General features: G+C 41.4%; 1 protein-coding gene across 2 annotated transcripts in view; it reads left to right on the top strand.

Moving 5' to 3' along the window:
• The first annotated feature begins 14906 nt into the window (after nt 1-14906).
• The window catches only part of PALS2 (protein associated with LIN7 2, MAGUK p55 family member), a 132927-nt gene continuing 124167 nt past the window's right edge, over nt 14907-23666 (top strand). Inside the window, exon 1 of one of the 2 annotated variants that reach the window (XM_025291279.3) lies at nt 14907-15033. The gene's annotated coding sequence lies outside the window, so the exon portion shown is untranslated. The remainder of the gene's footprint in view (nt 15034-23666) is intronic. The other variant, XM_025291280.3, reaches the window with a different exon arrangement.

The following is a 23666-nucleotide window of genomic DNA, read 5'->3' as shown; positions in this document are numbered from 1 at the left end:
GCATGGTACAGAAACGAATATCCAAATGATTTGGAATCAGAGAAGCTTGTTCTTGACGCACATCAACTGCTTATTAACAGCCTGACATTGGAAAAATAACTTGACCTTTCTGAAGCTTCCTCCTCTTTAAAGTGGGAATTAGACCCAGCCCACAGGCATGCCTTGTGAGTTAATGAGATGGTGTGTGTGCCAGAGGCTTAGCCACACGCTAGGTCTTCAACAAACATGGGTTTCCTTTGCTACTCATTTTTTTCATTCTTTGGTTTTGATCAATGTTCCCTCACAGATCCCCTGATCTCCAAAAGAATATCCACGGTATCACCAGAGTAATCTTTTTGAACCAGAAATCTGATTTTTTTTTTTTTTAAGCAATTAGTGTCTTAGCATTGCTCTGAAGGCAAAGCTGCTGCAGGGGTGATCCATCCACCGTCCTCCATCTGCCTTTACAGGCTCATCTCCTTTGCTTCCACCTCTAGATGTTTCCTGAAAAGTGTGCACACTCCTCACAACACACCTAATGGCTTCATGCCTTCCTGACTTTCCAAGTCTGGTCCCCATGGCAAGTATCCTGCTCTTTCCCCAACCCTGTTCACCTGACATCTTCTTGCTATTAATTCCTTAAGCCCTGCCTCAAGCATCTGTAAAAAGTTTTCTTTGAATTATTTATATGATTGATCTTACTTCCTTTTTATATCACTATGGTACTTCATATAAAATGTGATTACACTCTTTGTAACACGGTAGTATGAAAATTCAGAGAAGGCAATGGCACCCCACTCCAGTACTCTTGCCTGGAAAATCCCATGGATGGAGGAGCCTGGAAGGCTGCAGTCCATGGGGTCGCTGAGGGTCGGACACGACTGAGAGACTTCACTTTCACTTTTCACTTTCATGCATTGGAGAAGGAAATGGCAACCCACTCCAGTATTCTTGCCTGGAGAATCCCAGGGACGGGGGAGCCTGGTGGGCTGCCGTCTATGGGGTCGCACAAAGTCGGACACGACTGAAGAGACTTAGCAGCAGCAGCAGTATAATAATTATTTGTATGTCCATTTCTCTTCTGGACTCTGACTTCATTGAGAATTGAGATCACATAAGAAGTAGATGAGGTGGCTTCATACAGCTAATATTTAACAAACAGAACCATTTTAGCCTAACTCTTCCTGAGCACCTCATACTTTATATTGTGTATGTTGAACTCATATCACACAATTAATATAACTCTTTTGCTATGATATTTTAAAAGATTTTATAATTTTGCTTTTAAAATTATTTAGCTACAAATGAGTGGTTTAATTCTCAAAGGGCAGTGATTTCTAGGCAATCATTAAGCAAAATCATAATAATCCCAAAGTGGGAAACCTGACCTAGAAATTACTTTTAAATAAAATGAAATACTAAATTAACATAGTATTTTGTAGATATTTAATAAGATACTTATTTTTTTTATGTTTTGTCATGTTTTTTCTTTTCATTGTTTTGGAACCAGTAGTGAACTTTTTCAGATCTTGTATATTTCCATACTGCTGAAAAGTTTGTGGGCTTAAAGGACTGTTCTTATTGTATGTAATCAGCACAATGCTTCTGCTGATATATACTATTCAATAAAAAATAAGTGTTACGGTGAATTAATAAATAGCTTTGTGGCCTTTTTTTATCTTTTGCTACCATTTAGTTAGCCTTTGCCAAGTGCCTGGTCTTGTGCTATTAATTTCTGTATATGTTAACTCAGTTAATGTTCACCATTATCTCCATTTTTATAGATGGACGAAACTGATTCCGAAGGACATCAAGGAACTTGTCTACTCAGTGCATGGATGGCAGAGCCAAGATTCACTCTAATAAGGCCATGTCTAAATCAGTACACTGTATCATCTTTAAAAAGTCCCTTAAACAATCTGACATATAAGCTTCCTTGTCCATAAACTGAAGATATTTATGTATTTCTCAAAATACATATGTATTTTGAAAATGAAGTGAAAAGTGCCTAGTATAGCCTTAGAACACAGTTTTTGTTGTTGCTGTTTAGTGGTTAAGGAGTGTCTGACTCTTTGTGACCCCATTGACTATAGCATGCCAGGCCCCCCATCCTTCACCATTTCCTGGAGTTTGCTCAAATTCATGTCCATTGAATTGGTGGTGCTATCTAATCATCTTATCTTTTGGCGCCCCTCCTCCTTTTGCCTTCCATCTTTCCCAGCATCAGTGTCTTTTCCATTGAACTAGGTTTTCACATCAGGTAGCCAAAGTATTGGAGCTTCAGCTTCATCATCAATCCTTCTAATGAATATTCAGGATTGATTTCCTTTAGAATTGACTGGTTTGATCTCAATCATTTAAATAGTTTGCTAGGGACTGAAAATAATTCCCCTATTCTGAGATAACAATAGGTGAGGTCAGAATTCCTATGATGTGCTCCCATAGCAGCTAGACTATCCCTATGGAGCACCTTTATTGAATCTAATATATTTGCTTGTTTAATTATCTTCCTGTATAGACTGTGAGTTCCATGAGGACAAGAATCACGCCTTTAGTCACCTTCATTCTCAAGTTCCCAGCATATTATCTGACACAAATATTAGCTACTAGAAATAAATATTAGTTGAATTGGTTAAGTTAGTAAGCACCTACCTGGTGCAAATAACTACTAGGAAAGGAATAGAAATCAAGTCTTTTGCCAACAAGTAGCCTATACTCTGGTTGGGTTTAAAAAAATCATAGCACAATATTTCCAAAGTAATATGTACTCATTATTTATATAGTAACACCTCACAAGACCTCACTGTTTTTTCTATCCATCAGTTCAGTTCAGTTCAGTTCAGCCACTCAGTCGTGTCTGACTCTTTGCAACCCCATGAACCCCAGCACACCAGGACTCCCTGTCTACCACCAGCTCCTGGAGTTTACTCAAACTCATGTCCATTGAGTCAGTGATGCCATCCAACCACCTCATCCGCTATCGTCCCCTTCTCCTCCTGCCTTCAATCTTTCCCAGCATCGGGGTCTTTTCAAGTGAGTCAACTCCTCGCATCAAGTGGCCAAAGTATTGGAGTTTCAGTTTCAACATCCATCCCTCCAATGAACACCCAGGACTGATCTTTAGGATGGACTGGTTGGATCTCCTTGCAGTCCAAGGGACTCTCAACAGTCTTCTCCAACACCACAGTTCAAAAGCATCAATTCTTCTGTGCTCAGCTTTCTTTATAGTCCAACTCTCACATCCATACATGACCACTGGAAAAACCTCCCATAAAGGATATACTATGAAAAACATTGTCATAATCCTGCTAATATTCTTTTAGCATACTAAGATATCATTAAGATGTAAGAAGAGAACAAAAACACATCAAGCCCATAATGATATGCAAATGATATTGATCTAATCAGTCATGTTTGCTGTCATAAAGAAGTCCACATGATTACCAAATATTTCACATATTGTATGAACATTATTACAGAGTACATCATCATCATCAAACACCCATCTGTGTGAAGCACCCTGCTAGGTACCATGCAAAATGCTTTAATTTAAATAAGTACAATTTCTATACTTTGAGAATAAAGTTCACTCAAATAATCCTCTCTTTTAAAAGATTCTTGATACTTTTAAAGTATTAAAGAATAACTTAAGCAACTAGATCCTATTCTATTGACTCATTAATTTTCATAAATTATCAAGTATATAAGGTAAATCCTAAAGAACATGGATTCAACTAAGCTTACATTTGTCATTTATTAATTGAAACTAGATCTGATTATTTATATTCATACTGATTTTTGTATAGTCTTTATATATGAGTCATTATATATATGAAAGACTTTGTCATGGCTTTCGATTTTGTTTCTAAATTTATCATTTGATTTTCAACTTATTTTATGGCATCTTTTTCTCCAAATAATGTCATGCAGTCACAATTTTAAGTCTTTTGATACAGTTTCTGTCTTGGTGTAATGATGTACTTTCTTTTCATTCCTTGTGTGGTTTATCTTTTAGATTTAAATCTTCAATTCATCTGGAATTTATTTTTGGAAGGTATTTTTTAAATGTTTTGCCTGTTCATTTTTTCAAATTATGTCCATTATTATAAGTAATATATTTTGCCTTCCCAAATTTCCATACATACATGGATCTGTTTCATGACTCTTTGTTCCATTATTCTAGCTACTTATTCTTTCTCCAATACTGCATATTTAAATTACTATGATCTTACATTTTAGTTTCTGATATGGCATATTTTTGTTGCTAACAAATAGGAAATGCTCTTTTTAAATTTTCTAGTTTGTTATTATGTCTATGGAAAAGCAATTGCATTTCATAAGTTTTGATTAGATTTGACTGTCTTTCAAGTCTTTCCTTTTATTTCTCTCTGCTGTTTTAGTTGATTGTCTTTGGTCATTTAGAGAGACAATTTCATCTTCTGTAAATAATGATCACTTTGTCTCTCTCTTATGTTAATATCAGATCTCTTTCCTTTCTTTTCCTACCTCACTGGCTAGAACTTCCAGATAAATGTTTGACAATAGTAGATACAATGGAAGCTTGGTCTTCTTTGAAAGGAAAGATAATCTAATTAAGAGTATTCTTAGCTCATAATTATGCACTAAAGATATTTAGCAAGTGGCCATTTGCTCATCTACAACTGTTGTGAAAATAATAGCAGTCATAAAACTTTCTAATGCATAATAATCTCTTCTCTGGGCAAACACCTGTACCAGGCATTCTACACGTTTAATTCATAGTCCTTAAAAGATCCTGTAAGGTAGTGCTATTACACCACTTTGCAGATGAGGAAAGTTCTCATCTACTGAATAATATACCCAAGGTTACCCAATTCAAAAGTAGTGAATTCAGAAATATAAACTAGAGCTTTTGATTCTAAGTTCTTCCTTTGTATCATACTATCACATTACATGGATTCCCCTGTGGCTCAACTGGTAAAGAATCCTCCTGCAATACGGGAGATCTGGGTTCGATCCCTGGGTTGGGAAGATCCCTAGAGAAGGGAAAGGCTACCCACTCCAGTATTCTGGCCTGGAGAATTCCATGGATGAGTACGTGGGGTCACAAAGAGTCGGACAAGCCTTTCCTGTGTTACCTGGTGGGTTTTCTAAAGGTGGACTCTGAGATAGTTCTGTGTGCTCAGTTCAGCAGGTACACTTGGATGAACACATGTGAAAGGAAGGCCAAGGTAGCCAGACTTAGCAGGGGGAGAAATCCAGGTAGGATGCAGGCCTGAATAACAGCCTCAAATGACCCCACGGTGTCTCTGGAGCTAAAATGGCCTCTCAGACTTGTTACAAGGGCTGAAGTGGCTGGGCCTTTACATGTCCCTGCTCCACGAGTTGTTTAAGGTGGACCAATCTGTGAAGGGCTTGGGGCATATCTTTGGGCTTTCTGCAGCTGACTTCATCCCGAGAGGGCTAACAGCTGGAGGCTTTCTTCTGCCAGCTGTCCCGCAGAAAAATCTTTCATACGTAAGCTGGGTCAACAAGTCTTTCCTTAAGAGTATATCTGGGGAGTGTATCTCTGTATCCATCAAGTTCTCTAAGAAAGCTAAAGTTAACCAACAATGAGAAAAAAAAACTAGAATAATACTTTTAAATGCGCTACTGTAGATAATTGATATGTTATATTTTTAAAGTGTTTCGTTTACTCTCAATGCTATTCTTTCCCAATAGGGAAGTGGATTTACACTTAGTGAGGCTGAGTAGATGCTTTCTGTTCCTTTTTTATGTGGTAAGTACTTGTGCTACCAAACTATCATCAGTGCAATGTGTTAATTGTAAATAATGACTGTGTACCACTAAATGAGTGAAAGAAATCCTTTTCTTTATTTTTTAAAATTTATTTATTTTAATTGGAGGATAATTACTTTACAATATTGTGGTGGTTTCTGCCATACATCAACATGAATCAGCTATGGGTGCACATGTGTGCCCCCATCTTGAACCCCCTTGAACTTCTCTCCCCACCTCTCCCATCCATCCTTCTGGAGTGTTCCACAGCACTGGCTTTGAGTGCCCTGCTTCATGCATCAAACTTGCACTGGTCAACTATTTTACACATGGTAACATACATGTTTCAATGCTATTCTCTCAAATCATCCCACCCTCACCTTCTCCCACATAGTCCAAAAGTCTGTTCTTTACATCTGTGTCTCTTTTGCTGCCTTGCATATAGAATCATTGTTACTGTCTTTCTAAATTCCATATATATGCGTTAGTATACTGTGTTGCTGTTTCTCTTTCTGGCCTACTTCAGTCTGTATAATAGGCTCCAGTTTCATCCACCTCATTAGAACTGATTCAAATGTGTTTTTTTTTAATAGCTGAGTAATATTCCATTGTGTATATGTACCACAACTTCCTTATGCATTCTTCTGCCAAAGGACATCTAGGTTGCTTCCATGTCCTAGCTATTGTAAACAGTGATGCAATGAACATTGGGGTACATGTGTCTCTTTCAATTCTGGTTTCCTCAGTGTATAATGCCCAGCAGTGGGATTGCTGGATCATATGGAAGTTCTATTTCCAGTTTTTTAAGGAATCTCCACACTGTTCTCAATAGTGGCTGTACCAGTTTGCATTCCCACTAACAGTTTAAGACGGTTCCCTTTTCTCCACACCCTCTCCAGCATTTATTATTTGTAGACATTTTGATGGCAGCCATTCTGATCTGCATGACATGATACCTCATTGTGCTTTTGATTTGCATTTCTCTAATAATGAGTGATGTTGAGCATCTTTTCATGTGTTTATTAGCCATCTGTATGTCTTCTTTGGAGAAATGTCTTTTTAGTTCTTTGGCCTGTTTTTGATTGGGTTGTTTGTTTTTCCGGTATTGAACTACATAAGCTGCTTGTATATTTTGGAGATTAATTATTTGTCAGTTTTGTTTGCTAGTATTTTCTCCCATTCTGAAGGCTATCTTTTCACCTTGCTTATAGTTTCCTTCATTGTGCAAAAGCTTTTAAGTTTAATTAGGTCCCATTTGTTTATTTTTGTTTTTATTTCCATTACTCTAGGAGGTGGGTCATATAGGATCTTGCTATAATTTATGTCAGAGAGTTTTCTGCCTATGTTTTCCTCTAAGAATTTTATAGTTTCTGGTCTTACACTTAGATCTTTACAGTTATGTAAAGTTTAAAAATAAAATAAAATTTAAAAAAAATCAAAAAAAAAGAAATCCATTTTGAGTTTATATTTGTGTATGGTGTTATAAAGTATTCTAGTTTCATTCTTTTACAAGTGGTTGACCAGTTTTCCCAGCACCACTTGTTAAAAATTCTTTTCTCCATTGTATATTTTTGCAGAAACCCTTTTAAAATGTGTTATTTATTTTCTATTTCATTTATCACTTTTTTAATTCTTGAAAAGTCTAATTCAGAAAAAAACGTGCACTTTTCTATAATATAGTTCTACTGTAACAAAAACAACAAACAGCTTTTTCACAAATTCTACTTTGTTAAAACAGGCAGTAACTTTGAAAATCATGGTGATGAATCTGAGTTAAATAACATGTAATGGAGAACCCTTAATTGTGGTGACTTGTACTATAATTCATTCCAGTTGAATTAACCTGAGAGTTACAAAGCACTCTGTGTATGAAGTGTGGGAATGAGCAGGAGTTTTGCACTTGAACTGACTTGAACACTTCATAGTTAGGGAGCCTTGGGCAGATTAATTTAACCCCTCTCACTTGTTTCCTCATTTGTAAAATGGCAATGATAATAATGATTCAAATAGGATATAAAGGACAGACAACACTGTCTACCACATAGGCATGCACACAATAGATAGTTGTTATTACTCACTGTTATTACCAAAACAGGATTACTGAAAAGATCTGGTTTTTGAGATTTATAAACAGCTGATAATTGTAAAGAGAAATATAGTGCCCTGTACTTCCTAGCATGAAGATGGCATCATTTTAGAATGGGCTATTAAGTTCTTGGATTTATTTGTAACACACACACCCCCACCCCCCCCAACCCACACCCCCACACCCCCCCCCACCCCTACACTTAGACCTATTTCCTACTTCATTTTTGTTCCCACTCCCCTGACCATGTTTCATTCATTTATGAAACAAAAACATCTTAGGGGCCTATGCACTCTCTTCACTTGCTTTTGCCCTCAAGTCTGCCCTCCAGTCTTCCAGAGGCACATGGGACTTTGAGTTTTGCCCTTTATTTCTGTGCTTAATGACTATCAGACATTCTGTTTCACTCTAATGCCATAAGACTCCTCATGAAGACCTCTGCCCTTCAGGACTTCATGCCTGCCTATCCAGTGAGCCTAGGATACCATATAGATGCCATATATATTCAGTCTTTACATTTTTTTTTTCTGTTTTCATATCTTTAAAAATCTACTTTTGATGCCTGAGTAGAATGGCCTTTAATTTTTTCGCTCATGTATAAATAGGAAAGGTGGAATTTGGAAGCCAATTTTAAATGAGACTCCAAAAGGGTTAATAAGACATAACAGCTGGCTGCTGTTGGGTTCAACTCAAGTAGCTCAATTAGGGTCCCTGCCTGAAATCTGATTGCCCTTGGAAGAGCTTCTCAGCTGTACCTTGTATATTCAAGAGCAAGAGTTCCATTCTAATTAGCAATATTTCTTCCACTTAATTATCTTTAATTTTAGAAGTCCACCAACTAATAACTTTATCTGTTTCAATAAATGAGCCCCTACTATGAGTATTATTGTGCCAAGCATTCCTGTACATAGCACCCTGTATTCTTATCTACAGGCAAGTAGGAAATGAGGCTGGCAGTTGTGGTATAAAGAGTATTAAGATAAATATTCGAAGATGAATGATGCTATTGTGAAGCAGAATAGGTAAAGGGCTGTAAGAGATAAAATGTTACAAGAATCCAAATGAAAACAGTTGCCTCTGTTTGGAGTGGAGCAGATAAGTTTTAGTGGAAAAGGAGGATGTGAGATGAGCATAAAAGCTTGGATTGGGGCCAGCAGAAATGGGCAAGGCATTCCTGTCAAAACAAAGGGGTGGAAATAGAAAGGTGCACGATGTGACTGATGTGTAATATCCCCCCATGCAGGTGCGGGTGGGGTAGTCTTGAAAGTCACTGTGAATGACCTGTGAATAGCGTTCCACTGGCAGTGAGGAGGCAAGGATGATGTGACTGACATCTGGCATTCAGGTTCATGTGGGACAGGGCAAGAAGTCTTCCTGGAGGGACAGAGGAAATGAACAAGAGAACCCACTCCCATGAATGACATTGAAAAGGCAAATTTCAAGGGACCTGGGTTCAGGCTGTATGTGTTAGGGAGATGGTAAAGAAGGCGCAAGGGAAACCTGCAGAAGGAATAGTGTAGGGAGGGAGAAGCAAAACATTTTATTTTAGATGTTGATTAGAACTGTGAATGGATTAACTTGATGGGTATATTCAACAGGAAGTTGAAAACATACCTAAAGTGAAAGTGAAATCGCTCAATTGTGTGTCTGACTCTTTGAGACCCCATGGACTGAATTCTCCAGGCCAGAATACTGGAGTGGGTAGCCTTTCCCTTCTCCAGGGGATTTTCCCAAAGCAGGGATAGAACCCAGGTGTCCCCTATTGCAGGCAGATTCTTTACCAGCTGAGCCACAAGGGAAGCCCAAGAATACTGGAGTGGGTAGCCTATCCCTTCTCCAGGGGATCTTCCCGACCCAGGAATCGAACCAGGGTCTCCTCATTGAAGGCAGATTCTTTACCAACTGAGCTATTAGGGAATCCCTAAAGGGAGTAGAGAACTGTAGATACAGATAGGCAAGCATTGAAGATAGAGCTTTAAGGGTCGATAGGGCTTCCCTGGTGTCTCAGCAGTAAAGAATTCACCTGCTCTGGTGCTGGAGAAGACTCTTGAGAGTCCCTTGGATTGCAAGGAAATCAAACCAGTCAATCCTAAAGGAAATTAACCCTGAATATTCATTGGAAGGACTGGTGCTGAAGCTGAAGCTCCAATACTTTGGCCACCTGATGTGAAGAGCTGAATCTTTGGAAAAGACCATGATGCTGGGAAAGATTAAAGGCAGGAGAAGAAGAAGATGACACAGGATGAGATGATTGGATGGCATCAACTGACTCAATGGACGTGAGTTTGAGCAAACTCCGGGAGATGGTAAAGGACAGGGAAGCCTGGAGTGCTGTAGTCCATGGGGTTTCAAAGAGTTGGATATGACTGAGTGACTGCACAACAATAATGGAGGGGATGCAGATTTGATCTCTGGGTGAGGAAGATTCCCTGGAGGAGGAAATGGCAACCCACTTCAGTAGTCTTGCCTGCGAAATCCCATGGGGTAACAAAAGGTCAGACATGACATAGCAACTACACAACAAGTATCGATGAGATTCTTGAGAGAAACAAGAATCACTTCTTTGTCTACACTTTGTCCCTCAAAAATCTCTCCCATTCTTAAGTGAAACATTTTCATTTAGGAAGTGGAGGAGATGACACAGCAAGTTAAGAGGGCAAAGAAAGAATAATCAATGAAGGAGAAGGAAGTCCTGGGGTGTACAGGGAAATAGAAGGAAAGGAGAGGTTTAGGCAGGGGCATGAAGGTTAACTCCTCCAACTCTGCAGAGGAGTTGGATTGCTTGAACATTAAGCAGAAACTCTCCCCATTGTGTCTGCCTAAGACTCTCAATATTGCATTTATCAGGTGATCATGTAATTACTTATTATTCTCCACAGTGGCTCAGGTGGTAAAGAATCTGCCTACAATGTGGAATACCTGGGTTCACTCCCTGGGTCAGGAAGATCCCCTGGAGAAAGGAATGGCTATCCATCCCAATATTCTTGCCTGGAAAATTCCAAGGACAGAGGAGCGGGTTGCAAAGAGTCCTTAGGGTTGCAAAGAGTCAGACATGACTGAGTGACTAACACTAACACTGACTATGGGTTGCCTTCTTCTGACATTATTATTCTCCACCATTGGGTAGGGGTAATTTGGTATTGCTAATTATTTTATTGCCAACATTTACCGCTGTAAATGACTGAATGAATGGACACATGAATGAAAATGTCAGTTATGCCTCAGTATAGTTTCAATTAAGAGGTGAGTGTGGAAGCCAAATTCCAATGCCTAAAGTAAATGGTCAGTCAAGCTATGCAAGCTATTTTTACTTTCGTAAGAAACAAACAAAAACCAACCCCAAAACATGCAAATTATTAGAACTGTTGACTTTACTTGCAGTGATTAAAAAAAAAAAATGAACTGCCCTGTGTCAGGGAATGTTCTTTCTGGTAGGTAGGAGAAAGTGCTACTAAGAATAACATTTCTGTTTATTTTGAGATTGTCTGTTGACCTAGTGGGACTTCAGAGAGATTTAGATTACAAGTAAAGCCTCTGACAGATATCTATGAAAGCGAGATTAAAACAATAATACACACAATCAACTGTGGTCCAAGGGCTTGTAAACCATTGCCAGTTGGAATGCTCAGAGAATTGGGAACAGCGATCTTTAGGCAGCCAGGTGAGACTAATCTGGGGAAGCTTTAGGAAGGAGATAAATTTAAGCTGTTTTGAAAGGGGACTATTCTAGTCAGTTGGCAAAGAGTCTTATGGCACACGATTAGGTATTTTAATTTGATTACTTGAGGTAATTTGGAGCCACCCCAATATTCTGAAAAGACTTGGTATAAAATATTTGGAAGATGACTTGTTTAAGTAGTTTTTAACTCTGACTGCATATTAGAATTACCTGGAGACCTTTGAAAAATCCTGGTGCCCAGGCTGTAGGGCAGAACGATTTAACCTAGAGGAGGAACCCAGCCATCAATATTGTTGTTTTTGTCTTTTTTTGACTGTTTAAGTTCTCTGGATGATTCCAGTAAACAGCCCACAGTAAGAGGTACTGCTCTAAGTGTCGGGAAAATTCCAAGTAAGCAAGCAAGGGACTAGAATTAGAAAGGTTAGCAAGGAGGCTGGAAATTGGAATCTGACCTAGCTTTGTGAACAGAGATAAAAGGAGTGAAGCTAAATAAAGTATTCTGGAGGAAAGCTTGGTTGGACTTTGTGGTGCATGTCAGTTGCAATTTTTCACAAAGCTATATTCCCAGAGCATCACCATTCTTAATATGATGGATTAGTTGAAAAACAGGCAGGCAGGACTTGCTTTGCTAAGATTTGGGGCTATTAGCAAAATTCTCAATTTCTGAAGCACCAAAGCCACTCAGAAGAGAAAAAAAAAATCATATTGAAAGTATAGAAGCTTTTGTTTATATTTGAAGCAGGAAATAAAGCCAATGATAGATGGTCTGGAATTAGGAATCAAAATTCAGACTTTAAATTGATTTACAGTTAGGAGAGATACTGGGCTGGCAAAATTATGATCCTTTTAGAGTAACCTTGAAGAAAATGAAAAGTCAAACCATTAAGAGAATTCCTCATCATTTTCAATCATAACATTCCCTTTCCTGGAATAAAGAATTTGTAACAGGTATGGGAAATGGATGGGTTTTGTCTCAGAAATGACGACCTCTTAGAAAGGTGAGCTGGAAAGCAATAATGAGAATTCCAATGTTCATATTAAATCACTTTAAATTTATTCCAGCATGTCCCATCTTCAAAGTTTAGGGGAAGGGCAGAATGTCATATGTGGCACTACTATTTATAAAAACTAGTGTTTCATAGTAATATATCATATTTGATAAAATAGGCGCTGGAAAAGAACTTTCCCTGCCAAGAGCATCCTGAAGGGAAGCAATCAAAGGCAAATATAGAGCAAAACCATTTTCCTGGCTCCAAGGATGAGGCTGAGACTTACAAGCATGATAAGCCTCAATGTAATAGCTGTCATTACATAGTGAAAAGACTTGGAATTATAAATGAAAGATAATTGTTCCTGTATTGCTGCTTCCATGAACTGGGTTCCTGGTACATGCAGCAATAAGAGAGTTGGCCAGGACTGGTCCCAGCTGTAAGTCTTCACGTCTTCCTCAGAGGAACTCAGGGCACTCCCTGGGTAGGATGAGGTTGAAGGTCAAAAGGAAGAAGAGAATCAGAGTTGGCCAGTCTGGGTAGGGTGCTGCAAGAATGAGCCACTGGGTATCTTCCTAGGGGACGCTTATGGATCTAGTAAGCAAGGAGGCAGAAAAGGAAGACCTGAAAGTTCTGTTGATTCTCTAAGAAACCCCATTCTTTCCTTCTGCATCCTTACATCACTCTGGGGCCCAGGGTACCTTCTATTTCATTTCATCTTGCTGACCACAAGGGAGGGAGGCTCCACGTGTACCCAGAGTTACTCTGTATCCCTGAGTACATTCAGGTGTCCTCAAATGCTTCCAATTTCCCTTCCTCAGGGTTGCTGTTCCAGGAAAGAAGGTTCTAAATTAATAGTCTACAAACTCCCCCTGCATGTTGGTTTGCAAAATTAATGATCCTTATGAAAAAGTAAATTAATCTTTGATGCTTGGTTGAGGCTAAGAGAAAAATCACTGTTTGGGGGACTGGGCCTTCTTAATACCCCTCATCCAAAGCATTCTCTCACTCCCTTCTGGACTAACCACACTCACAGAGATTGGGAGGGAGGGGTGGACAACACAGCTTGAAAGTCCATCTCTGAATCCACAGGGCCGTGTTGCAAACATTCATCAAATGCCTGTTTGTGCAGTTCAGTGCAACTGTGCCCAAGAGGAGCCAGGAAAGGCTGCAGGGAGGAAGCCCCCTGATGTGATGTTCCTCCCTTGCTAAGTTTTACTTGCACTTTCTACATACACAGTTTGAAAAGACTACAGTAAACATTTTGTACAATGTAAATACCATGATCACGGTTTCTTCAGTTTTAGGAGGAACACAACAGCTTTGCCAAAAGCCCCCATCACAGGTTCCAGGGTTCACAGATCTCTTGGGATTAGATAGATATTAAAGGAATTGGAAGTTCTGATTGCCTCGCTGTGTTTTTCTAACCCGAGCCTCTGCTGCACTGCGTTGCTCAGTTCCTTTCAACTGAAAAATTAAATCTGCACTCCTGTCAAAATGTGTCATCTGCACACCCGGACACTTATCCCAGTTCATCATGCTTTCTGCGGAGTCGAGGTGGAAAGAATGCTGCAGCTCCCACTTGCGAGGCCTAGGAAGACCAGGTGTTTGGGAGGATCCGAACAACTGTTGTCCTCGGGCGTGTCCTGCGGAGCCGACCGGGAATTCCACGGAAACCTCGGTGCTAGGAAAATAGCTAGTGTCCGTCCGTTTCCTCGGATGTGAATCACCCTGGTTGGGCTGGGAGAATATGAAGGACCTCGTCAGCGCTGTAGAACCTGCCAAATACACATCAGAACCAGGGGCGTGTGTGTGAAGGGGGAGGAGGCAGAGTCTCCGGAGGCTTTTCTTCGAGGTCTATTTAGCCTTTGTGCCCCACGGTGGTGGGTTCTTTGAATGTAAACTCTTGGAAAGGGCCGGGGGAGCCTCTTTCACGCGCGGGGGAGTATCTTGCTCGTCTGTAAATGCTGAATGACAGCGGCAATTTCGGCCCGGAAGGGCCGGTGCTGATTGGGTCTGGTGACCCTCTCGCAGGCGTGGCTCGGGGCCAGGACCGGGGACACCATGGAGAGGCCGCGGAGCATGGGCGGCGTATCGGGCCCGGGCGCAGTCTGCGGGCGCTCGGAGGGGGCCCCACCTGGTCGCGGAGCCTCGGCCGGAGAGGCGGGGCCCGGCTTCCCGGAGACGGCGGCACCTCCTCGAGCCCGAGCGCGCGCTCCCCGGCCTCCGGCGCACGCGCGAGGCCGGGAGGGAGCGCGCCCCGGCGGCGGCGGCGGGAGGAGGAGGGCGGCCGAGGGGAGCCTAGCCGCGCGCGCGGAGGTGGTGGCGGCAGCGGCGGCGACCTGAGTCGGGTGGAGTGGAGAGCGAGGGAGGGGGCGGAGGGAGAGGGAGGCGGAGGGGAGTGAGAGCCGCATTTCCAGTTCCCAACTACGAGCCGCGAGTTTGTAGATGGGGCTGCTCGGTGGCGCCTGCGGCTGAGAAAGAGCAGCGGCCGCGGGCAGAGAGGAGCGACGGCGGCGCGGAGGAAGCCGAGGTGCGAGTCGGTGAGTTGCCGGGGCCCCCACGTCACTCGGGTAACGGTCTCGCCGCGCGCCGGGCCGGCCCGGGGGGGGGAGGCGCCCTGTTGCTCGTGGCTTCGCGCCACGCGGGGACCCCGCCCCGCCCCCTCAGCACCTGGGCTTGGGCGGGCGACGAGGGTTGCTCCGCTCGGCCGGCGCCGGAGGGGCGCGCTCTGCCGGGCCCCCGGCTCCTGGGTTGCTGGCGGGCGGGCCGAGCGCGGCAACGTTTCTGGCCCATGCCGCCGCGCCCCGCTCTCGCCACGCGCTCCGCGGCGCGGCCCGGGTGGAGGCAGGGCTGGGGCTGGGGGCGCGGGGCCCCCTCCGGCCGCCGGCACCCTCTGCGGCGGGAGTGACGTTAAGACTTGAATGGAGAGCCGTGCTGGGGGCGGTTGTGGCCGTGACAGACACCTTCGGGGGTCGGTCCCCAGCGCGGGCGGTTCCGCCGGCCTCTCGCTGCCTCCCAAGCTCCGAGTTCTTGGGGGAGGAGGCTTTGGGCAAGTACTGCTGCCACTTCCGAGGCACGAGACTCCAGTTGTTTGGCCAGAGTGGTTGTGGGCCGAGCACACGCTGCTCCGGAGGCGTTTGCGGCTGAGGCAGTGCTTTCCGATTTTGGGTACGTTGGTCTGGAACCAAAAAGGTGCTTCTTTTTTTTTTGGGGGGGGGGGTGCTTTTTTGGGCGAGGTGGAGGGCCAGAAGGGAGCCGATGGTTGGTGTGATGACAGGATGGGGATTGGTTGATGGGTGTTTTTTGCAGAAGGACTTTTTAACACTTTCTTGGGAGTTTCATCTCAATTTCCCCAGCTCCTGAGGTTACAGCTGGAGATTCCATCCATTCAACTTCCATCAGCTGGGGCACGTTAAGAGGGGTCGCGGGTAGGAGAGGAAGGTAATTGAAGGCTGATGGGGAGGCTCAGAAAATTCACCGCATTACTTACAAACAGCCGGTTAAGGTCAAGCTAGCCACGTTTTACTCCTCTTCCATGGCTTTGGGGATGGTTGAATTTTTACTTGATGCTTTCTCAATTGGTCGTCTTGTTATATGGCTCGGAACATTTGAGGTGCGTTAAAATGCTCTTCAGTTGGCGTATGATTTAGCAGCCATTTCTTCCCGTGAAATCTTTCGAATGGTCGTTCGGAAACTTCTGTTTGTCGACTGTTTTAGGTGAGGTAACACGCTGGTACCAATGCGGAGATAGTTGCGGTAGGTTGGTGAAACGACGGACCTCAAGGTAGAATTGTATCAGGCCTGATTATAGTCAAGTCTTCTGAGGCCTGATTACAGTAAACAAAGAACTTTTGGGGGTTGTGTCCTTTTGAGGTCATCTGTATCTGAAATCTGTCATATATTTAAATTCATGTTTTAAGTATACGTTGGCACAGTGTGTTACTTTTTAAGGTTTATGCTTCTTTTAGTTTAGACTAGGGTTACATAATATACAAGTGGTAACATTTATAATGGCTCTGTTTTTGTCCTGTAGAGATTGCACACTAAATATGAAAAAATATTCTGAGATGTGTTTGTCCTTTTCTAATTGATGCTGCTCAAGTCCTTTTCTACTTGGAATTTCAAAATGAATTTTTTTCTTTCTTTACTGGAAAGAAACTGGAACGCTGGAAAAATTGGGGGCTTATGCAAGTCTGGTAGCTCTATATAAGACAATCATTTTCTGTTGTTCTGTAGGCCAACTGTTGGATTTTTTCTTGACGAATCATATTTTTCTTAAACATTCGTGGGAGCAGTTTGCATTTTTCTTGAGTCCCATTTCAGGCTGAAATTGTTCCAGAAGACTACACAGCCTGGTACTTTAGCTTCTTCCCCCACTGTCTCTTTTAAGCTTGGGATAACCAAGAAAATCATAATTGAGAGGCTTCGTGTATGTTATCTGTGTTCTGTTTTGAAAATTGAAGTTGTTTGAGTATTTACTACCCCTTTATAGAGTTTACCATTTAATAATGTATGATGAGCAGAAGACAACCGAGATTTTAACTAAATACCCTTCACAGTTTTGACATCCAAACTTTGTTGAAAGTGAGTAATAGCAGCATATTTTTGCTGACAGTTACAAATAATACAGGGTTAGGGGTGATCAAAGGCTACCTAACTGTAAATATACTGAGAAAATAAATATTAAAATGGGCAAGAGAACCCATTTGTACTTTTTGTGTCACTTTCTGTATTATAAATTACCTAGTTAGGTGGCTTTATAAAAAGAGTATCTTGCAAGTTAGACTTAGGTTTTTAGCACTGGTGATAATTTTCTTTACAAGATGATTCATTTGGTAAGTGACCAAATTTGTATCAGAACTTCACTTCAGGTAGATGTGGTTGACTTGCAGTGGATGATCTGATATTTATTTCAGGAGGGATGAACACCTCCCCATTAGATAAAATAGTTGGCTATTTGAGGATATCATTAAATTATTCCTAAAAAAAAAAAGAATGTATTGAGAAAAAAACAACCTATAGGTTCTTTCCTTTCAAAAATAGTATTCACATTTATGAATAACACAAGAGCAGAAAAGCATATGAGGTCTTTCTACAGATATGATGCTAGCATTGAAGTAAAGATTTGATTTCTTCTCTGTAGGTACCGGATTCTGCATAGATTGTTTTTGGTCAGTCTTAGCTAAGCTGCAATGATTTTCTCACTGTTCTAGTTATTTGTATGTGACCACTGGGGGGAGACTTCACAATTTAGGTTGATGGTATCCCTCTCTCTACACTGCTGCTAATCATTCCTGGGCACTTTGCCCAACTACTGGAAATGTGTTGAGGAAGATGCACTTAGAATCGAGTCCTGATCAAAGTGTCCAAATGACTATTATTTCTTTAACTCACACCACACTCAAAAAGTACCTCTCTTTATAAATTGTGTTTTTAACAGTTTGCTTTTGGGTCTGTGTTACATGGGCTAGCTAAACATCTAACACAGTGAAAGAAGAGATTCATGAATACATTAGAGCTTTCAAAGATCTGACTTTACTGATCTTAATCTTAGAAGCAGTGCAGGCTTAATTACTTGCTTTGTGTACATAGGAATTAGTTGTCTGGAAAAATCTGGAGAGAAGATCACTCTTCTTTGAGGTGTACTATATCCAAACCTCTTTAAACTGGTTGGTCTCTCTCTCTCATTTTAAAAAGCTTTCAGAGGGAGAGAGATTGAAGCATCCTTTGTGCCTAATTTCTCCACGTGGGGGAAGTTTCTCCTTTATCACAGTGATAGAGATAAGACCAAAACTCACAACTTTGTTGACCATTAAGTTGAAGCTGTTCTCAAGAGGTACAATAAAGTCAGGAAAAACTCTAGTTTCCAGTCTTCTCTTCTGACAGTATTTAACTTTGTTAGTGTCCAATTCAGTTATAACTCAACAAAGGACATTATTTTTATAGTAGTTTATAAAGAACTTAAATTCTTCTTAAAATCTTGATTGTAGTAGATTTATTCACTGTATAATGAGTAGGATAGAATTTGTAGTAGTTTCTATCACCTTTCCTAGTTTCTTCATTTTTACGATGGCTTCACATTTTTTTTTCTTAAAAAAATTCATAACTACAATAAGAGATATTTTCTGCTGACGAAATCCAGATTCCTGGCCAACCTCAACATTGTGTTTACTACTTGGGGAGTAATTTCTAATGGTCTGCAAAGCAGAATGAGAAAGACAATGTAGTGAGTTCTTCATAAAGCTCAAGTTATTTTCAAATCCTTTCCTCTGCCTACTACTTCCTATAATGGTCTGATTCCTACTTTACTGACTTACAGCTTTTTCTCTTAAATCAGTTGCTCCTTTACCACTTCTGTAGCATTTTCCCTTGTTCACTGTTTTCCATCTACCCAAGGCATGTGTGCTCTGTCATATCTGACTCGTTGTGACCTCACAGACTGTAGTCCACTAGGCTCCTCTGTCCATGGAATTTTCCAAGCAACAATACTAGAGGAGGTTGTCATTTCTTTTCTCCAGAGGATCTTCCTCACTGAGGGATCGAACCAGAGTCTCTTTTGTCTCCTGCACTGGCAGACAGATTCTTTACCACTGCTCTGCTTGGGAAGCCCGTATTCCATCTGCATGGCCCTTCTTTTTTTCCACTCAGAAATGCCATGCTTGTTCCTGACTTAGGTCTGTTCCCTTTGCCTGGAATTGCCTTGAAACATGACACAATGGCTCCTTTTCATCATTTCAGGTTTCAGTTCAATAACTTCTTTTTCAGTTCAGTTACTTTCTCAGATAAGCATTACTGTGGAACCACCCTGTCATAATTGCACCATCCTCATTTCCCCTTATCCCATTACTTTTTTCTTTTTTTGCAGATTGTTTATCATATCTGACTTTGTTTTTTATATTATTTTGTTATCTGTATGCTCTCATTAGAATGCAAGCCCCATTAGAACAGTGATTTTTATCTCTTTTGTCTTAACAGTATATTTCAAGAACTTAGACTAGTTCCTGGCACACAGCTGTCTTTAAATATAAATATCCCTTTTTAAAAATCTGAGGTTCTATTCCTCCTGAGGCTTTGGTGTTAAAGTGTTCCTTTATGAAATGATTTGAGTTTATCTATCCAGTTTATCTTTCCAGTTGTAGTAAGATAGGTGTACTAAGTAGGCCACTTTTGGCTGTAAGTTATAGAAATCCATTCTGACTGGTATTGGTATGAACAAAAAGTGAGATTTACTGTAAAGATAGATGCAGGAGTGTCTAAAGGAATGCCAGAGTTGGGACTCTGGAACTCCAGTGCTAGCGGAACACACTTCATCTCTTCTGTTTACTCTTCCCCGTGCGTTTGTTTCATGTTTTCTAATGCTGTGGAGGACCACTTCCTAGTCCTCTTAATAGAAGATATGGCCTCCAGCGGCTCCTAAAATTTCCCTGTTTCTGGGCCCAGAAGGAAATAGATTTCTCTAGCACCCAAACACATGGCGAAACAGTGAGAAACTTAATTCTGGAGGGGGGGCGGGGGGCCGGCTCCAAAATCACTGCAGATGGTGACTGCAGTCATGAAATTAAAAGACGCTTGCTCCTTGGAAGAAAAGCTGTGCCCAACCTAGACAGCATATTAAAAAGCAGAGATATTACTTTGCCAACAAAGGTTCATCTAGCCAAAGCTGTGTTTTCCAGTGGTCATGTATGGATGTGAGAGTTGTACCATAAAGAAAGCTGAGCACCGAAGAATTGATGCTTTTGAACTGTGGTGTTGAAGAAGACTCGTGAGAGTCCCTTGGACAACAAGGAGATCCAACCAGTCCATCCTAAAGTAAATCGGTCCTGAATATTCATTGGAAGGACGGATGCTGAAGCTAAAACTCCAATACTTTGGCCACCTGATGTGAAGAACTGACTCATTTGAAAAGACCCTGATGCTGGGAAAGATTGAAGGAGAGAGGAGAAGGGGATGACAGAGGATGAGATGGTTGAATGGCATCACGGACTCAATGGACATGAGTTTGAGTAAACTCCAGGAGTTGGTGATGAACAGGGAAGCCTGGCGTACTGCAGTCCATGGGGTCACAAAGAGTCAGACACGACTCAGAGGCTGAACTGAACTGATGCATAAATTGCTGTAGGTGTTATGGGAGAGGAAAGAACTTATCTGAACACTAACTTGTATTGCTATCTTTTATTTTTCTTTAATCATGAAATAAGCCCAGGCTAGGCAATGGCACCCCACTCCAGTACTCTTGCCTGGAAAATCCCATGGACGGAGGAGCCTGGTAGGCTGCTGTCCATGGGGTGGCGAAGAGTTGGACGCGACTGAGCAACTTCACTTTCACTTTTCACTTTCATGCATTGGAGAAGAAAATGGCAACCCACTCCAGTGTTCTTGCCTGGAGAATCCCGGGGACAGGGGAGCCTGGTGGGCTGCCGTCTGTGGGGTCGCACAGAGTCGGACACGACTGAAGTGACTTAGCAGCAGCAGGCTAAAGCCAGCAAAATCTCTGCCCATTTCCCCTACAAGACACACACAGGAGATTGCTTTTAGGATCATAATTGCCCTCTCAGATCACCTCTTCATCCTCCCTAGTACTGCTGAAGTTTGTTTCTACATCAGTGAGGTTTCCATTAACTTTGTATCTTTTCAGAGACTTCTACTTTGTTAGCTACTTAGTAATTCTCAAGGAAAGATTGAACTGAATAATGCTTAGCTTAAGAGCTTTTTATAACTATTTCATAATTTTATGTTTTTGGAAATAATTTGTAAAAAAAAATGATTTAGAATTTCACTTAATATATATACTTAGGATTTTATTACAATAAATGGCCATAGAACACTTTTGTAAATTATTTATTTATATAGTATATTAATGGAACTCTACTTTTACATGGTTCCTTTGCTCTATAAAATATTTTTAGATCTTCATTGTGTTGGAGAAATGTGGAAAGAGGAGGGTGGGCAACTGAAATGCCTGGGACTTTTCTAGAAAATTTCATGAGAAACTGTGAGGAAGGTGACTGAGTAGATCAGGGGGCATATGCTTAGGAAAGGAAAAGGAAAGAGTGAAGAAGTTACAGAAAGTCTCGTGGAACCTGGAGGGGCTACATCTTAGGAGGAGTTTTAACCATGGAAAATGCTGTTAATGTAGTTGAATGCATACTTTGAGAATACGTTATATACTTTATGACACTTTAATTCTGTAGGTCTTCTGCCATGAGTTGACTCTGATACAGGGGTTCTCTACCTAAGTGGCTGTCAGAATCCTTTAGAGTTATGTCTAACCAAAGGATTCTAGTTTAGATGTCTGGTATGGAGCCAGAGCATGTTTATATTTTCAGAATCCCCAAGAGTCAATATTTATAAAATAATCCACTTTATAGAGTATTCTCTTCAACAACCAAATCAATCAACATAGCTTTTAGGGTCCTTTAGTTTAGGTAACTAACCTCAGAAGGGCTTCCCTGATGCCTCAGATGGAAGAGAATCTGCTTGTAATGTGGAAGACCCAGGTTTGATCCCCAGGTTGGGAAGAGCCCCTGGAGAAGGAAATGGCAACCCACGCCAGTATTCTTGCCTGGAGAATTCCATGGACAGATGCTACAGTCCATGGGGTCACAAAGAGTCAGACATGACTGAGTGATGTAACACACATACACCCTCACAAAGTCTGTCTTACCTTGGTCTCTACTTTGGCCAGATTGGTAGCTCTGTAAACATCTGACTGATTTCCATTGCTCTCCCCACTTTCATTGTTTCCCCTTCTTTGGCTACTTGTTTCTTCTGCTCAAAAATGTTGAAGCTTGCCTCCCCCAAGAAGCTGTCTTGGCTGGTCTCATCCACAGTTTATCTTTCCAGTACAGGACAGATTATAGCACATTGACACAGCTGGTAAATACACATCCTAAGAGGGGCTGATCCGTGTGTTTTCACTGTTAAGTCTTGTGCATATATTCCCATTTTACTGTTTGAACATCCTTAGTTTTTCCTTTTGCTACCAAGAATTTGAAGCTTATACATAGCTGGCTGAATATCGATAATGGCATCAACAGTATTTTTGAATGCTTACTATGTTTCAGGAACTTTGCTGAGTGTTCTCCACACATTATCTCTCTTGCTCATCAGCAGTTTTTTAAAAATCAAATTAAAACCCTTATATGATTGTGCTAGTTTCCTGTGGCTGCTGTAACAAATTGCCACCAACTTGGTGGCTTAAAAACAAAAGTTTATTCTCTCACAGTTTTGGAGGCCAGGTGTCTGAAGTCAGTATCAGTGGGCCAAAATCAGGGTGCTCCCTCCAAAGGCTCAAGAAGAGACTGTGTTCCTTGCTTCTTCCACAGTTTGGTGCCTGCCAGAATTCCTTGACTTGTCGTTGCATCACTCCAGTCTTCAAAGGCAGAATTTCAAATCTCCCTCAGCTCTCTTCTTCTCATTACCTTTTCCTTTGTGTGAGCAAAAAAGAGAGAAACCTCTTATTGCCTCTCTCTTATAAGGACACGTATGATGGCATTTGAGCTCCCCTTTGCTCCAGAATAATCTCCCTGTCACAGGATCCTTAATCACATCTGCAAAGACCCCTTTTCCAAATAATGTAACATTCACTGGTTCCAAGGATTAAGACATGGGTGTTTTTTAGGGGACCATTATTCAACCTACCACTTTGATCATTCAGAGGAGGACTGGTAGAAGTCTTTTTCTCCATCCTCATTCCTCTGCATCAGCGTTTCTTATTCAGAGACGGTTTTGCTGCCCTCTCATCACTCCCTCAGGGACATCTGGCTGTCTTAACTGGGAGGGGGTTGCTGTTGGCATCTGTCAGAGGCCAGGGATGATGCTGCAAACAATGCACAGGGTGGGCCATCCCTGAGTTATCCAGCCCGAATGTCGTAGTGCTGGGGCTGAAACACCTGGTCCTATTTATACGTAACTATTACAAATAGTTTCCTGTACATCATTCCTGAAAAAAAATCTTATATTAGCTAGCACATGAGTAAAGCCCTCTGATATGATTTGATTATGTCTGGTGGTAGTTTTTGGTTAAGAGTCATAATAAATGACTCACATATACCTTAAATAACATTTTCACTTTCAAAATATAAATACACGTGCACACACTAACATTTTCTTTGAGTGTGTATCTTTTGAGTGGAGCTCTGGGTCAATATTCTTATAGAAACTTGCTCTGGCT

The sequence above is a fragment of the Bubalus bubalis genome, chromosome 8 (genome assembly GCF_019923935.1).
Source record: "Bubalus bubalis isolate 160015118507 breed Murrah chromosome 8, NDDB_SH_1, whole genome shotgun sequence".
NCBI classification, from domain to species: domain Eukaryota; kingdom Metazoa; phylum Chordata; class Mammalia; order Artiodactyla; family Bovidae; genus Bubalus; species Bubalus bubalis.
This window is presented reverse-complemented; position numbering and strand designations above follow the sequence as displayed.